This window comes from Macaca nemestrina, chromosome 15 (assembly GCF_043159975.1).
Source record: "Macaca nemestrina isolate mMacNem1 chromosome 15, mMacNem.hap1, whole genome shotgun sequence".
NCBI classification, from domain to species: Eukaryota; Metazoa; Chordata; class Mammalia; order Primates; family Cercopithecidae; genus Macaca; species Macaca nemestrina.
In genome coordinates this window covers 41,161,497-41,179,522 of record NC_092139.1, presented here as the reverse complement: position 1 = coordinate 41,179,522, position 18,026 = coordinate 41,161,497, and the positions used below count along the sequence as shown (strand labels likewise).

The 18,026-nt window shown below is 40.6% G+C and overlaps 1 long non-coding RNA gene across 5 annotated transcripts in view; it reads left to right on the top strand.

Annotated features, from left to right (window-relative positions):
* The window catches only part of LOC105481540 (uncharacterized), a 63,888-nt gene that overhangs the window by 20,725 nt on the left and 25,137 nt on the right, over positions 1–18,026 (top strand). For 2 of the 5 annotated variants that reach the window (XR_011614342.1, XR_011614341.1), the window contains exons 3-6: positions 9,916–10,028; positions 14,863–14,979; positions 15,339–15,406; positions 17,384–17,530. This is a non-coding gene — a long non-coding RNA (uncharacterized lncRNA). Of the gene's footprint in view, positions 1–9,866; positions 10,038–14,862; positions 14,980–15,323; positions 15,407–17,383; positions 17,531–18,026 lie in introns of all 5 variants that reach the window. The other 3 variants (XR_011614343.1, XR_011614345.1, XR_011614344.1) reach the window with 3 other exon arrangements.

The following is an 18,026-nucleotide window of genomic DNA, read 5'->3' as shown; positions in this document are numbered from 1 at the left end:
TATCACCACCGACCCCACAGAAATACAAACTACCATCAGAGAATACTATAAACACCTCTACGCAAATAAACTGGAAAATCTAGAAGAAATGGATAATTTCCTGGACACTTACACTCTTCCAAGACTAAACCAGGAAGAAGTTGAATCCCTGAATAGACCAATAGCAGGCTCTGAAATTGAGGAAATAATTAATAGCCTACCAACCAAAAAAAGTCCAGGACCAGATGGATTCACAGCTGAATTCTACCAGAGGTACAAGGAGGAGTTGGTACCATTCCTTCTGAAACTATTCCAATCAATAGAAAAAGACGGAATCCTCCCTAACTCATTTTATGAGGCCAACATCATCCTGTTACCAAAGCCTGGCAGAGACACAACTAAAAAAGAGAATTTTAGACCAATATCCCTGATGAACATCGATGAAAAATCCTCAATAAAATACTGGCAAACCGGATTCAGCAACACATCAAAAAGCTTATCCACCATGATCAAGTGGGCTTCATCCCTGGGATGCAAGGCTGGTTCAACATTCGCAAATCAATAAACATAATCCAGCATATAAACAGAACCAAAGACAAGAACCACATGATTATCTCAATAGATGCAGAAAAGGCTTTTGACAAAATTCAACAGCCCTTCATGCTAAAAACGCTCAATAAATTCGGTATTGATGGAACGTACCTCAAAATAATAAGAGCTATTTATGACAAACCCACAGCCAATATCATACAGAATGGGCAAAAACTGGAAAAATTCCCTTTGAAAACTGGCACAAGACAGGGATGCCCTCCTCACCACTCCTATTCAACATAGTGTTGGAAGTTCTGGCTAGGGCAATTAGGCAAGAGAAAGAAATCAAGGGTATTCAGTTAGGAAAAGAAGAAGTCAAATTGTCCCTGTTTGCAGATGACATGATTGTATATTTAGAAAACCCCATTGTCTCAGCCCAAAATCTCCTTAAGCTGATAAGCAACTTCAGCAAAGTCTCAGGATACAAAATTAATGTGCAAAAATCACAAGCATTCTTATACACCAGTAACAGACAAACAGAGAGCCAAATCAGGAATGAACTTCCATTCACAATTGCTTCAAAGAGAATAAAATACCTAGGAATCCAACTTACAAGGGATGTAAAGGACCTCTTCAAGGAGAACTACAAACCACTGCTCAGTGAAATAAAAGAGGACACAAACAAATGGAAGAACATAGCATGCTCATGGATAGGAAGAATCAATATCGTGAAAATGGCCATACTGCCCAAGGTTATTTATAGATTCAATGCCATCCCCATCAAGCTACCAATGAGTTTCTTCACAGAATTGGAAAAAACTGCTTTAAAGTTCATATGGAACCAAAAAAGAGCCTGCATCTCCAAGACAATCCTAAGTCAAAAGAACAAAGCTGGAGGCATCACGCTACCTGACTTCAAACTATACTACAAGGCTACAGTAACCAAAACAGCATGGTACTGGTACCAAAACAGAGATATAGACCAATGGAACAGAACAGAGTCCTCAGAAATAATACCACACATCTGCAGCCATTTGATCTTTGACAAACCTGAGAGAAACAAGAAATGGGGAAAGGATTCCCTATTTAATAAATGGTGCTGGGAAAATTGGCTAGCCATAAGTAGAAAGCTGAAACTGGATCCTTTCCTTACTCCTTATACGAAAATTAATTCAAGATGGATTAGAGACTTAAATGTTAGACGTAATACCACAAAAATCCTAGAGGAAAACCTAGGTAGTACCATTCAGGACATAGGCATGGGCAAAGACTTCATGTCTAAAACACCAAAAGCAACGGCAGCAAAAGCCAAAATTGACAAATGGGATCTCATTAAACTAAAGAGCTTCTGCACAGCAAAAGAAACTACCATCAGAGTGAACAGGGAACCTACAGAATGGGAGAACATTTTTGCAATCTACTCATCTGACAAAGGGCTAATATCCAGAACCTACAAAGAACTCAAACAAATTTACAAGAAAAAAACAAACAACCCCATCAAAAAGTGGGCAAAGGATATGAACACACATTTCTCAAAAGAAGACATTCATACAGCCAACAGACACATGAAAAAATGCTCATCATCCCTGGCCATCAGAGAAATGCAAATCAAAACCACAATGAGATACCATCTCACACCAGTTAGAATGGCGATCATTAAAAAGTCAGGAAACAACAGGTGCTGGAGAGGATGTGGAGAAATAGGAACACTTTTACACTGTTGGTGGGATTGTAAACTAGTTCAACCATTATGGAAAACAGTATGGCGATTCCTCAAGGATCTAGAACTAGATGTACCATATGACCCAGCCATCCCATTACTGGGTATATACCCAAAGGATTATAAATTATGCTGCTATAAAGACACATGCACACGTATGTTTATTGCAGCACTATTCACAATAGCAAAGACTTGGAATCAACCCAAATGTCCATCAGTGATAGATTGGATTAAGAAAATGTGGCACATATACACCATGGAATACTATGCAGCCATCAAAAAGGATGAGTTTGTGTCCTTTGTAGGGACATGGATGCAGCTGGAAACCATCATTCTTAGCAAACTATCACAAGAACAGAAAACCAAACACCGCATGTTCTCACTCATAGGTGGGAACTGAACAATGAGATCACTTGGACTCAGGAAGGGGAACATCACACACCGGGGCCTATCATGGGGAGGGGGGAGGGGGGAGGGGGGAGGGATTGCTTTGGGAGTTATACCTGATGTAAATGACGAGTTGATGGGTGCAGCACACCAACATGGCACAAGTATACATATGTAACAAACCTGCACGTTATGCACATGTACCCTACAACTTAAAGTATAATAATAATAAATAAATTAAAAAAAAAAAAAAAAAGGAAACCATTGATATAATCGGAGCAACAGGAGTTTCCACTAAGCAGCGTTTCTGTCTACCACGGACCTGCTCGGTGGGGGGGACATGAGATAGTTCACCAGTTCTTTCTTGTACATGCCTGGCTGTCCCTTGCCCTTGCTGGGAAGAGACTTGGTTAGCAAGCTGAGAGCCACTATCTCCTTTACTAAACAGGGCTCTTTACAGCTAAAGTTACCAGGAACAGGAGTTATCATGGCCCTTACGCTCCCCCAGGAAGAAGAATGGAGACTTTTTCTAACCGAGCCAGGCCAAGAGCTAAAACCAGCTCTAGCTAAGTGATGGCCCCAAGTATGGGCAGAGGATAATCCTCTGGGACTGGTGGTCAGCCAAGCCCCCATACTCACAGAAGTTAAGCCAGGGGCCTAACTAATTAGACAAAATCAGCATCCAGTTCCTGGAGAAGCTCTCAAAGGAATCCAGGTTCATCTCAGGCACTTGAAAGCCTATAGAATTATGGTTCTTGCCAGTCTCCATGGAATACCCCCCTCCTGCCTGTCCCTAAGCCAGGGACCAAGGACTACTGACGAGTACAGGACTTGCCCTTGGTCCACCAAGCTACAGTGACTCTGCACCCAACAGTTCCTAACTCTTACACATTGTTAGAGCTGCTACTAGCTGAGGACAGCTGGTTTACTTGTCTGGACTTAAAAGATGCGTTCTTTAGCATCAGAATAACTCCTGAAAGCCAGAAGCTGTTTGCCTTTCAGTGGGAAGATACGGAGTCAGGTGTCACTACTCGTTACACTTGGACCTGGCTTCCCCAAGGGTTCAAGAACTCCCCTACTATCTTCGGGGAGACCCTGGCTCGAGACCTGCAAAGGTTTCCTGCTAAAGACCTAGGCTGCATCTTGCTCCTGTACGTGGACGACCTTCTGCTGGGACACTCCACGGCAGTCGGGTGTGCAAAATGAATGGATGCCCTGCTTCAGCACCTGGAGGACTGTGTGTATAAGGTGTCCGAGAAGAAAGCTCAGATCTGCAGACAGCAGGTACGCTACCTGGGATTCACTATTCGGAAAGAGGAGCACAGCCTGGGGTCAGAAAGAAAGCAGGTCATCTGCAGCCTACCGGCACCTAAAACCAGAAGGCAAGTAAGGGATTTCCTAGGAGCTGTGGGGTTTTTGCAGATTATGGATTCCAAACTTTGCAGTACTAGCCAAACCTTTGTACAGGGTTACAAAGGGGCCTGACTGGGAGCCTTTTGAATGGGGGTCTCTACAGCAGCAAGCCTTTTGTAAGTTAAAGGAAAAACTTATATTGGCCGCAGTCCTAGGACTACCAGATTTGACAAAGCCCTTTACACTCTATGTGTCAGAAAGAGAAAAAAATGGCAGTTGGAGTTTTAAGCCAGACTGTGGGGCACTGGCCTATCTCTCAAAACAACTAGATGGGGTTTCCAAAGGCTGGCCACCATGTCTAAGGGCCCTGGCAGCAACAGCCCTGTTAGCACAAGGAAGCAGATAAACTAACCCTTGGGCAAAACCTGAATATAAAGGCCCCCCATGCTGTGGTAACTTTGATGAATACCAAAGGACATCATTGGCTAACAAATGCTAGATTAACCAAGTACCAAAGCTTGCTATGTGAAAATCCCAGAATAACTATTGAAGTCTGTAACACCCTAAATCCCGCCACCCTGCTCCCAGTATCAGAGAGCCCGGTCGAGCATAACTGTGTAGAGGTGTTGGACTCAGTCTAATCTAGCAGACCTGACCTTCAGGACAGCCATGGCCATCAGTAGACTGGGAGTTATACGTGGACGGGAGCAGCTTCTTTAACCCACAAGGAGAAAGATGTGCAGGATATGCGGTGGTAACTTTGGATGCTGTAATTGAAGCCAAACCGTTGCCACAGGACACTTCAGCCCAGAAGGCTGAGCTCATTGCTTTAACTCGGGCTCTAGAACTCAGGGAAGGTAAGACTGTAAACATCTACACTGACTCTCGATATGCCTTTCTAACCCTCCAAATGCATGGAGCATTGTATAAGGAAAAGGGTCTGTTAAACTCTGGGGGAAAGGACATAAAATATCAACAAGAAATTCTACAATTATTAGAGGCAGTGTGGAAACCTCAGAGGGTGGCAGTCATGCACTGCAGGGGACACCAGCGAGCCTCCACCTCAGTGGCTGTAGGAAACTCTCGAGCTGATACAGAAGCTCGAAAAGCAGGATCTACCCCTTACCCGGCATTGGTAGTAGCCCCCCTACTCTCTCAAACACCTGACCCGGTACCTACCTATTCTGAGGAAGAAAAAGACTTCTTCCACGCAGAAGCGGGGCAAGTAATAAAAGAAGGATGATCAGACTGCCAGATGGGAGGGTAGCTGTGCCGCAGTTGCTGGAAGCCACAATCGTATTGGCCATGCACAAAACCACTCATCCAGGTCAAGAGTCACTTGAAAAATTGTTAGGCTGGTACTTCTATGTCTCACACTTGCCAGCCCTTGCCAAAGCAGTAGCACAACGGTGCATTACTTGCCAACAGCACAATGTGAGGCAAGGCCCCAATGTTCCACCCGGCATACAAGCTTATGGAGCGGCTCCTTTTGAGGATCTTCGGGTGGATTTCACAGAAATGCCGCAATGTGGAGGTAACAAGTATTTGCCGGTTCTTGTGTGTGCTTACTCTGGGTGGGTGGAGGCTTATCCAACATGAAACTGAAAAGGCCTACGAGGTAACCCATGTGCTTCTCTGAGATCTTATTCCTAGGTTTGGACTGCCCTTACGAATCGACTCAGATAATGGGCCGGCGTTTCTGGCTGACTTGGTATAGAAGACAGCAAAGGCATTAGGAATCACTTGGAAGCTACATGCCGCCTACCAACCTCAGAGTTCTGGAAAGGTGGAGCTAATGAATTGGACTGTCAGAAGTAGTTAGGGAAAGTATGTCAGGAAACAGAAGTAAAGTGGATACAGGCCCTTCCTATGGTATTGTTTAAAATTAGATGCACTCCTTCTAAGAAAACAGGATACTCCCCTTATGAAATACGGTATCATAGGCCTCCTCCTATACTACGGGAGCTTCCAGGCACTCCCCAAGAGTTAGGTGAAATTGAATTACAGCGACAGCTACAGGCTTTAGGAAAAATTACACAAACAATCTCAACTTGGGTAAATGAGAGGTGTCCCATCAACTTATTCTCCCCAGTTCACCCTTTCTCTCCAGGTGATCATGTGTGGATCAAGAACTGGAATGTAGCCCCATTGCGGCCACGGTGGAAAGGACCTCAGACCGTCATCCTGACCACCCCCACGGCCGTAAAGGTAGAAGGAATCCCAGCCTGGATCCACCACAGCCTGGATCCACCACAGCCGTGTGAAACCTGCAGCCGACGAAACCTGGGAGGCAAAACCAAGCTCGGAAAACCCCTGCAAAGTGACTCTGAGGAGGATGACAAGCCCTGCTGCAGTCACACCCGGAAGCTGACTGTTCTCGCATGGCCGAAGCATGAGAATCATCAGGAGACTCATTTTCCTTATAATTTGGACTCATGTAGTAAAAACTTCCACTGATTTTCCCTGCATGGAAGACTGCTCTCAGTGTATACATCAGGTCACCCAGGTAGGGCAACAAGTGAAAACAATCCTTCTGTTCTATAGTTACTATGAATGCCTAGGAACTTTAAAAGGAACATGTTTATATAATGACACTCAGTACATTATATAATGACACAATGTGGCCCAGGAAAGACCGACCAGATGTGTGTTATGACCCCTCTGAGCCTCCCATGTCCACAGTTTTTGAAATAAGATTAAGGACTGAAGACTGGTGAGGACTCATAAATGATACAAGTAAAGTATTAGCCAGAACAGAAGAAAAAGGGGTGCCCAAACGCATAATCTTGAAATTTGATGCCTGTGCCGTCATTAATAGCAGTAAGTTAGGAAGGGGATGTGGCTCTTTTAGTTGGGAAAAAGGCTATATGATGGAAAATAAGTACATTTGTCATGAATTAGAACTGTGTGGAAATGAATGTGGATACTGGTCTTGTGTCATTTGGGCCACTTGGATAAAAAATGAAAAGGATCCAGTCCACCTTCAGAAAGGAAAAAATGGCCCTTCCTGCACTAAGGGACAATGTAACCCCTTAGAGCTAGTCATAACCAATCCCCTTGATCCTCGCTGGAAAAAAGGGGAGCGTGCGACCTTAGGAATCGACGGGACTGGACTAGATCCTCGAGTAAGTATCTTGGTTCAAGGAGAAGTTTACAAACGCTCTCCTGAGCCAGTGTTTCGAACTTTCTATGATGAACTAAATGTACCAGTACTAGAAATTCCAGGAAAAACAAGAAATTTGTTTTTGCAATTAGCCGAGCATGTAGCCCAGTCTCTCAATGTCGCTTCATGTTATGTATGTGGAGGAACTGTAATGGGAGATCAATGGCCATGGGAAGTCCAAGAAAGAGTGCCTACAGACCCAGTTCCAGATGAATTTCCAGCTCAAAAGAACCACCCTGATAATTTCTGGGTCCTAAAAGCCCCAATTATTGGACAATATTGCATAGCTAGAGAAGGAAAAGAATTCACTCACCCTGTAGGACGACTTAGTTGTCTGGGACAGAAACTGTATAATGGTACCACAAAAACAGTCACTTGGTGGAGTTCAAATCAAACAGAGAGGAATCCATTTAGCAAATTCCCAAAGTTGCAAACCGTGTAGACTCACCCAGAGTCCCACCGGGACCCCCACTGGATTATATTGGATATGTGGGCATAGAGCTTATGCCAGATTACCTGACCAGTGGGCAGGTAGTTGTGTTACTGGCACTATTAAACCATCTTTCTTCTTACTGCCCATAAAAACAGGCAAACTCCTGGGTTTCCTTGTCTTTGCTTCCCGTGAAAAGAGAAGTATAGCTATAGAAAATTGGAAAGATGATGAATGGCCCCCTGAGAGAATCATACAATATTATGGGCCTGCTATTTGGGCACAAGACGGCTTGTGGGGATACCGGACCCCCATTTACATGATCAACCGAATCATGCGGTTACAAGCTGTCTTAGAAATAATCACTAATAAAACCGGCAGAGCCTTGACTATTCGGGGCCAGCAAGAAACTCAGATGAGAAATGGTATCTATCAAAATAGATTGGCTCTCAACTACTTGCTAGCAGCTGAAGGAGGAGTCTGTGGGAAATTTAACCTTACTAATTGCTGTCTACAAATAGATGATCAAGAGCAAGTAGTTGAAGACATAGTTAGAGATACGACAAAACTGGCACATGTGCCCGTGCAAGTGTGTCAGGGATTTGATCCTGGGGCCATGCTTGGAAAATGGTTCTCGGTGTCTGAGGAGTTTTGTCTGCAGCTCGTCCTGCTACGATTTTTGTTTGTTTCCATAGATTTAATTAAACAAACAACATATGGCTAAAAATTAATTTTGGCATGTCTCAAGGTGGACACCTGGAATCAGCTAGCTGACTCATTACTAGAGGAAAAGATAACAATTTCAAAAAGCTAAAAATAATAATTGAATGACCCAACTATCTCAAAGTGAATGCTAAGAAGATACATTTTTTTAAGAAAGGAAGTGATGAATATACCTATAGCCAATATTATGGGTGAGCCTGACAAATAGAATACTGAGTAAAAGAAAATATTAAAAGTACATCCTTTAGAGTTTTATTTCTGTAAAGTTCAGAAACAGTTTAAAAGTGTTTATGGCATTAGAAGTTAGGCTTCTCTTGGTGGCATCAATTACTTGAAATGAGCGTTAAGTTAGGCTTTTAAAGTCCTCAAAACATCCTCTACTTTCTTTTTAAGGCAGTTGCTGAATAGCAGAAATATCTGCTCTTTTGAGGATCTCTTAAGCTGTACACCTACAATTTGTCATTTTTGTTTAGGATTATTAAAGTTTATAGGAGGCCATTGTTTTGGACCAGCCTCCTGCACTGGGCTCCAGCAGACCAGACCCAACCAGAATGAAGTCGTTTGTGCTAATGCCATGTAATCAAACTTAACTTTGAAATGAGCCAGTTTTAAAAAAAACTGGGAGATTCCTGTCAACCTCGGTCAGCATAATATGAAGGTTTCCTCTGTTTTAATCCTATAAGGAAAGTAACTTTGAAACCACCAATCTGCTTTTCATTCTCTGTTTCTACTTTCTTCAGCCCTTTTCTGTCTATAAGGTCAACCTTCTCTACTGAGCTCATTGGAACACTCGTTCTATTTTGTAGAATGTGATATTGACAAATTCTAGAATTGCAAATAAAAGCAAGTTATATTTTAGACTAAATTGTTGTAATTTTGTCTTTTAATAGGTTTCTCATGAAATGTTCAAAAACTTATGGTACCCGGCTTACCCTTAAGAGCAGTCTTTATTCTTCCGACTGCATTGAACTCACCTTGGTGTTTATTGAAAATACAGCTTCCTGGGTCTACAACAGATATGCTGAATCAGATTCTCTGGGGTGGAGGCTATCCACCCCAATAATTAAGACTTTCCTTGGGCAATTCGGGGGCATACTCAAGTTTGAGAATTCAGTGGTGCCTATTTGGTCGAACTGTTCCACAACACATGTTTGGTCACCTTCAGCAAATACTTAAAGCATGGCCCGTGTAATAGCTTCCTGGGCCACATGGTCCCTCATCTTGCCTGTGTTCCTCCCCCTGCACCTTTTAAGAACTGCCATCTATGATGTTAGCAGTTGTCAGACACTACACTCTCATTCACTGCACCAGCCCCGTCACCCAGTAGAGTGTGAGATGTTGACAAACCATCATTTACAAATATTTATAATACCATGTATAAGGTAACTGCCTCCCTCACTAAGAAAAGTGGTAAATTAAATGAAAATTTGATCCCCATAATATCTTGCCTTGTTCTTTTAAGTAGACACTCAAAGGGGGATGGAGGATAAACCACTGGCTTTAATGAGACAGTTGGGTGAAAAAGAAAAAAAAAAATTAAATAGGAAATGGTACCAGGGCTTCTGGTATTTTTATCTTAGCAGCAAGAGGAAGTTTTGATAAGAAGAGGCCGTTTCTTTGTTCTACCAGGATCCAAGCATTGCATCACCATCTCCAGAAGCTGCTGCCTTGTCCGTGCCAGATGATAATTTGGGCATAGGCACAAATCAATACCAGGAATGGGTGTGCTGGGAGCGTGCACTGTAAGTACTGTGAGTATAAATAGAGCTGGAAGAATAACCTTTTTGTGAACTACTGTGTGGTAATCCTCGGGAAGCCAGGAAACTGGTATGGCTTCAATAGGCCTTTTATAATATTACATGCTACCCCCCAACTGCCCTTCTACACACACAGGGACTGCTTGCTAAAGTTACCATTTTTAATGCAAATCATCCTAATGGCTTGATAATTATTTCAATTGGCATTTGTGAAGCCATTCAGTAAAAGAACAGCCAGGGCAAAACCCTCACTAATCTTCCCATCTTTCATATCCTCTGGGTTTGAGGTGGAATAACACAAGAAAGCCCCAAAGCCAGAGGGTTTTTGAAGTTTATTCTTAATGCACCCAACTCTCCCTGCCCGTTACTCTATGAAGTGTATTCGGCCCAAGTTAAACAAAATAGCAAGAGCATAATATTTGTGGTGGCTTGAAAGGAGAGGAGGCAATGACAAGCGTCCCCTTCCTCCTCAGCTTAGCTTTCAGATTGGTTGGAAAGCATTTTAACACATTGTTGTTATTATTGAGGAAAATAATAATAAACATTTATTGAGTGCTGTGATATGGTGAGTAACTGTTCTAAAAATGTTTGGTCCGAGAGGAGCTTATTAAAAAATATCTATTTAGGTTTTTTGCTTTTCCATAGAGGGTGAGTTTTTAACTCTTTCACTGGCTCTTAGGAGTGCACAATGAATTCGTATGCTACAAAATATGAAGTACTGGTCTCCTGCAAGGCCAGTCCCTGACTCTTCCTCTTAACCTCCAGTCTGTCATGATTAGAGTCTGGCAGGAACTCAGAAATGAGAAGTTCAAGACATTGCCACTTTGTGGAGGGGAAACAAGGCTGGAAAGAATGACTAACTAAAATTTCTGTTTGAAATTGCTTTTCTCTCAAATCAGGCAAAGAGAACTAATACATGTCAACATTACCACAAAATGTTTTTACAAAGGAAAAGCTGGCTGAAGGTTGTCTTTTTTTTTTTTTTTTTTTTTTTTGGAGATGGAGTCCCACTCTGTCATCCAAGCTGGAGTGCAGTGGCACAATCGTGGCTCACTGCAACCTCCACCTCCCAGGCTCAAGCGATTCTCCTGCCTCAGCCTGCCCAGTAGCTGAGATTCCAGGCACGTGTGAGCGTGCCCGGCTAACATTTTGTTATTTTAGTAGACGGGCTTTTACCATGTTGCCCAGGGTGGTTTCAAACTCCTGAGCTCAGGATTTCGCCTGCCTAGGCCTCCCAAAGTGCTAGGATTACAATACATGAAGCCTGCTTGCTAGACTGATGGAACTATGTGTTGTGTTTAGTTCTATGTTCACTCCTTAAACCTACTAGTGAGCCGTATTTAGAAAGCTGGCTTCTAACCCTTTACATGAGAACAGGTCACTAACCAGCAAGTTCAGTGGGTGGTAGATCAACCAGCTAACTTGGAAACAATAAGTTTAAGTAGTATTTAAGTAGTAGTTTTTTGTCTTCACCTAATAGAAGAGGGGATGCTTGATATTATTATTAAAAATCTTTATTAATATATATTTTAGTCTCAGAATGGCTCAATAGATTGAGGTGTTTCCAAACTCACTCCACATCAGTCTTCTCTTTCCACTAAAGTGACTTGGTTCAGCAGAAGTGTTTGATTTTTCTTTTTTTTTTGAGATGGAGTCTTGCTCTGTCACCCAGGCTGGAGTGCAGTGGCGCGATCTCTGCTCACTGCAAGCTCCGCCTTCTGGGTTCATGCCATTCTCCTGCCTCGGCCTCCCTAGTAGCTGGGACTACAGGTGCCTGCCACTACACCTGGCTAATTTTTTGTATTTTTAGTAGAGACGGGGTTTCACCATGTTAGCCAGGATGGTCTTGATCTCCTGACCTCGTGATCCACCCGCCTCGGCCTCCTAAAGTTCTGGGATTACAAGCGTGAGCCACTGCGCCCGCCCAAGTGTTTGATTTTTATAGCAGTAATCTAGATTTGAATAGATCCTTCCCGACCTAAGATTCATAAACCTCCAAAGGGTCTGTGAATAAAATTCAAACATTTTATGCACATGAATGGAAAAAAAAATCTTTATTTTTACCATACTGTAAATGAAATTTAGCATTTCTTTCAATTGTTAATATAGGCAGCAAACCACACATTAAAAGGACCCCTGATTTTGTCATCTCATAGAATGGTTGTGGTAAATATCTCAGAATATCATTAAGTACATTCAGACTTTGAAATTATGACAATTATTATAATACTTTAAAATATTTATATTTAATTTAGCAATAAATCAGCATATAACATATAAAATACTTTTGAGTATATCATGTTTTAATATCTTGATGACTATATTTCAGTGTAATTACTTGTTTGTAATCCCAGGTACTTTATTTTATGCATTTAGAAACATGATTTTGAGTGAGATCCATGGGCTTTACCTGACGGCGTGGGTCCATAGCACCACAAATGTTTAAGAACTCTTGGTAGTCTCTAATGTGGCTATTGATACAGAAACTAAATTTATTTCATGGGGCAGCCATACAACTCTGGCCCACAGTAAAGTCAAAGCAAAAAGACCCCAGGCCATGGAGAATCCTAACAAATAACCATAATGGTCAGGAGAAATCTGCATGGACCAATTTAAGTAGTGGTTCTTTTGCTTCCTCAACTTGAGTTGTGCAACTTCAGGACTGGCCCGAATGTTCAGATGACAGGAACACCCAGATACAATGAACAGATGGGGCTAGATGATTCTGGAAAGCAAATAACAGCCAAATGTCTATTGTCACTTTGATGCTTAATTCGGCAACATTTATTTGGGAACAGAAAACAATATTTGGTAATACTGTTTACATGGTAAAACTGGTCTGCTTCTCACATAAATTCATCTGCCTTTGGATCATTTATTAATTTTAAATAGAACTCCATGCTCAGATGATTTCAGTGGTATATTGGAAGAACCAAGTGTTAGTAAAAAATAAAAATTGTAAAAAAACAACAACAGTTTGGGCAACTATGCCTTTTCCTAAGTAGGTCATCTAGATTGTTGGCCAGCACTGCAATAATTTACTTTGGTCTTAATGGAACCTTAAAAAATTCTGTACTGGAACCATTTGTGGGTTCCCTGAGAGTATGATTTTGTCCATAATATAAGCCCATAATTATAATACATCATATATCACAATAGTGTGAATTATTGTTGACAACATCAAATGTCAGGAGAGATCTGGCAGAAAATAGAACTGAATTTGAGCAGAGTAAGACTGTTAGTATAGAAGGATTAAAGTTATACTAAGATATATAGCTTGTTAGTAGTTAGTTCTAGATGAGAACATGTGCATGCATTACTTGCACCCTCCATGGAGTTGCTATGTTAGGAATGCAAACCTGCTGTTGCCAAATCTGCCAACATATCTGGAAAAGCTAAAAATGAGATGACGATTTAGTGTTAAGCCACCTAGTGTTTAGAGGAATTGACTAGTGCAATTCTTTTCAAACATTCTTTGAGATAAGCAAGGGTTTCTAAAGATTGAATCTTACTCCTGGGTCATGAACTCTTCTATGCAGATACTACTCACTCATACAGTGAACCATCAATGAAAATGAGAAATGGGATTTGATTTCAACACCTCCTACCGATCTATAGAGGTAGAGGGAAAGTGTCCTCACTGCTTACTGATGGTTCACTGAAAATGAGCTGATAAAAGGTGGATTAATAGGAGAAAACCATTTACAAAATTTATTAATATGCATGAGGGGAAAAAAATCACATGAGTATGATTACCCAATAACCCAGTGAGGTCCAGATGCTTATATATCCAACTTAATAAGAGAAGAGGAGATGGAGGGTGAAATGATTTTAAGGGTAGATTAATGAGACTAAAATAAATGGGCTGGAACGAAGTTCTTCAGTGCTCTGACAGAGGTGATGGGAAGATGAAGGGCAGAACTTCATTGTGAAGAAAAGTTGTCTTATTATACAGATAATGCCTCATGGCTAATCTCTGGAACTGTCCTCAGAAGAATAGATGAAAACTCTGTCTGGGTTTCAGATACTATGAAACTGAGTCAAAGGTTTAATTCATCTTTATAATCCCTGGATTTTTGCTAAAGGATCTCTCTCTCTCTCTCTCTCTCTCTCTCTCTCTCTCTCTCTCTCCCCCCCCCCACTCCCCCTTCTTAAATAAAATCTCTCATCTTATGATATCCTCATGGAAATATAATTGGGCTGTATTAAAGAGAGATGGGAGAAAAAAGAGAATGCAGGCATTGTAGAATTTTTACTTGCCCTCATCTTATCTTTATCAAGTTAATTCACTCACAACTCATTATTTTAAAAGCCCGCATGTCCCATTATGGTGAATAAATACAGACTTATTTTTCCACAAGACTATGTATAATAACTAAAATAAAACATGTATGTGTATTTGTTATCAACAAGGTCTTAACTCCAGCTGTCATTCCCTCATGATCATGCCAGCCTTCCGTCTGCCTTTCCCAAGTCATACAACCAAACTCTTCCTCAATTCCTTACCCCTCCTCATTCAACAGTTTTCTTTCTTTCATCTGTTTTTCTTGACTCATATCCTTATTTTCACCAGAATCATACACCTGCTCAAATTCAGAAGGCTCTTCTCTTTCACAACCAGCTGTGTTCTCTGACTAATATGTGAAAAAACCTTTGCCTAGGAAATGGTTCATACCTGACTCAATTTCATTCTTAATTATATTTTCAGCTTGCCTTTCATGAAGATGCATTTCTTTCCAATATGGATGTGTCCAAGTAGTTTATCTATATATGAAAGTGATTGATATGTAGGCTGGGTAATCTCTCTTTGTCCTTCCAGATTCACCCCCACCTTGTATGCCCTACTCTGTGCCACAGGAGGCTGACCTAAGTGGGCAGCATAAACCAGGCTCCTTTGCCCTGTATCTCAGTTGTATTTGAGCAGTGGAAGCCACAGGTAAGAAACCCTCAATTGTTGGGGAGAGAGAGCACAGGTTGATGGTGGTCATTTCCTTATCAAGGGCCTCAAGTGTGTGCCTTCATGTCTAAGGTTCTCAAGGCTTCCCTGCTATTTCAGCCTGTCAGGTGTTTCATCTTCCCTATGATTTCCCTTATCCACATTTTTATATCTTTGAATTGTTCATTTATTAAATCCCATTTGCTTTTCCCTATTTGAGTTTCTGCCAGGACCCTGGTGACACAGTAAGGAAACATTCTTAGTGCATGGTTGATGTATGGTGTAAATAAGAGATCTAGATCTAGATTGAAACCCTAATTCTATTTCTTTTCTTGTTAAACAAGATTTTTTTGTTGTAGAGTGGGGATAAAAATCCTTATCTCAAAGAATCATGAGAATTAAAGAGAGAAAAACGACGATGGTGGTGGTAAGTACATTGTTTACTCTATAAAATCCTATGTTTGTTACTTTTCTTCAACCAGAATCTTAGTGCTTCACAATTCTGTGGATATTATTTACTCCAAAACCTGAGCCTAAAAGTGCTTAAATAATTTTTCTGCTATAGCAAAATACACATTTTCTTAATTCTATAGTATGCTTTATAGAAATGTCTGTAATATAAAATAATAAAATGCCTAACTAATGTTTGTGTGTGAATGTATACAAAATGATTCTTTGCCTTAAATGGGTTCTTACAATATGTAAATGGAAAAAATGCTAAAAATACACCAATAACATCAATATATCCTTAATATTAGGTAAATGTAAGATTCTATTTATATATACGTGGGGGGGTGTTTTCATATGAGCTCACTTTTTATAATTGTTTAAATAGATCATGTGATGTTCATAGTGTTAAGGAAATCTCTGTGTTAATCATAATCAGTATGTAGGGCTGTGACTGATTGCTAGTTTCAAATTTTCATCAGTCAGTGGGTAAAAAAGCATCTCCTCACCCTTAGTCAAAAATTAGTGATGCTGCTTCTTTACAGGAGTGGCTATTGGGAAAATTGAGAGTAGAGTGGAAATGCTTTTATCTCAACTATTACTCAAGAATTATTGCAACTATGAGTCAGCATAGGTGGGCGATGTTTAACTCTTCAAATTCTATTTATTACTCACACCAAGACTGCAACAACTCAATCAGTATCTGCCTTCCAATGCTGCCTTCTTAGCACATAGTTCCTATGTGGATCACAGCCTCATGGAAGAAACATGTGAAGAAATAATACAGGATGACGTGTATATTTTGTATATTTTGACCTGGAAAAGAGACATGGCACTTCTGTTCACAGGTTATTGGCAAAACTAGTGACATGACCCCACAGAAAAGCAAGTAGGCTATGAAATGTGAAGAAGCTCATGGACTTTTCTGGGAAAATTGAGCAGTTAATATTACTTTCATACCCAATGTTATTTTAATGTTTCTCACTTAATTTCACTGGGTATCATAAGACAGATAACTCTGTCTGTGTGAATCATCACATTCTATATTAAAACCAAATGTTATGCAACAACTTCAGCAAATTAGAAGGTGAGTCTGAGAAATGATTGGGGGGCACACTATGCTTCTTTCTCAGTGCAGACTTTTTTACCCTTCACTAGCTGGGATCTCCATTTTATATCATTATTTCTTAAAAGGATACCTCTTTAAACATGGCAATTTATATAGGCAAGGTTCCTTGGTGATTGCAATTGTTCTTATCATAGGATAACATACAGAATATAGGAATTCATTAATAATAAGGGAACTTGGAAAATCTTGCCCATTTTCTTAAATCAAGATAAGGCATATTTAAATGATGTCAGACAGAAAATAATATTTCAATAGAGATTTTCAGAGAGGAGATTATATGCTTTCCCATAATAATCACCCTGAAAGTGAACAAGTTGAAGATCAGACAATATCTCAGAGCACTTTATAATGTTGTCCTTTGGTTTTGATCTCAGGATAAGTGAACCACAGTCGCTCTCTAATCTTGTCTAAGATATTTTTTTCCTTTTGGTTTTATTTTATTTAGTCTTAGGTAGTATGCTTCTCGGCTGCCCTCAGTTTTTTCTTCTCCGTGATGAATAGTCCTGTTTCTTTGAATGTTTCCTTGTAGATTTAAATCACCAGGTCTTACTCATCTCTGTGGCTATTTTTTCTAAACTTCCCAACTCTTCTATTTTGCTATTTCGTGGTATAACCTAGATTTTGGATAATGCAGCAAGAATAAATGAAGTGTTATTATTTTCCACTACAAGTACATTAAAATGGCCACGATTATGGCATCCTTTACAGATATTTTCACACCACAATATATAAAGGTCTGCAGTATTCACTTGAGAAGTTAATTCTCTACAACTGGATTTTACATTGAATGTATTGCTATTTACTTTTTTGCTTGTTTTTGCTTTCCAGCCCTCTTGAGACCTGTCGGCTGTCTGACCTTGAGAAAGTGGGTGGACTATTTCTGGCTGAGAGTGGAAAGAGAAATCACATGGGAAAGGAAATCCTCACACGCGTGTCAGCTGAAATTTGGATGGTGATGAAATTCAGATGATTTAGGTAAGCTCTGGATGAACAGATAACATTTTGGAGGATCATCTGAACTAATTATGAATTCCCAAGAGTGCATGATTCATCTATTATTGGGTATCCAGGAGGCTAATTCCTCTATCCACCATAATTTCCTAGGATATCTTATTGCATCACACTCAAACAGTTGCAGATTTGAACGTGGACTTCAAAGTTCCTTCAAGCAATACAGTATGGTAGGAGCAAAACACGCTGTGGAAAGCTGCTCAGTGGATTGTATCCGATTTCAAAGTCATCTTTTCAACTGTTGTATTGCCTATATCAGAGTTTGTTATTTTTCTGGTCCCTAGCTGAGAGTTGAGCTCATTCTGTGGGAAGTATCTCTAAACCACTGACTGACTTTGAAGCCAGTACAACTAAAGGAGATTAGAAACTTGGCATAGCCTTCTTCTCAAAGCATTTAGAGCATCTTCCTCAAGTTTGTTTGTTTGTTTGTTTACTTGTTTTTGAGACAGTGTCTGGCTCT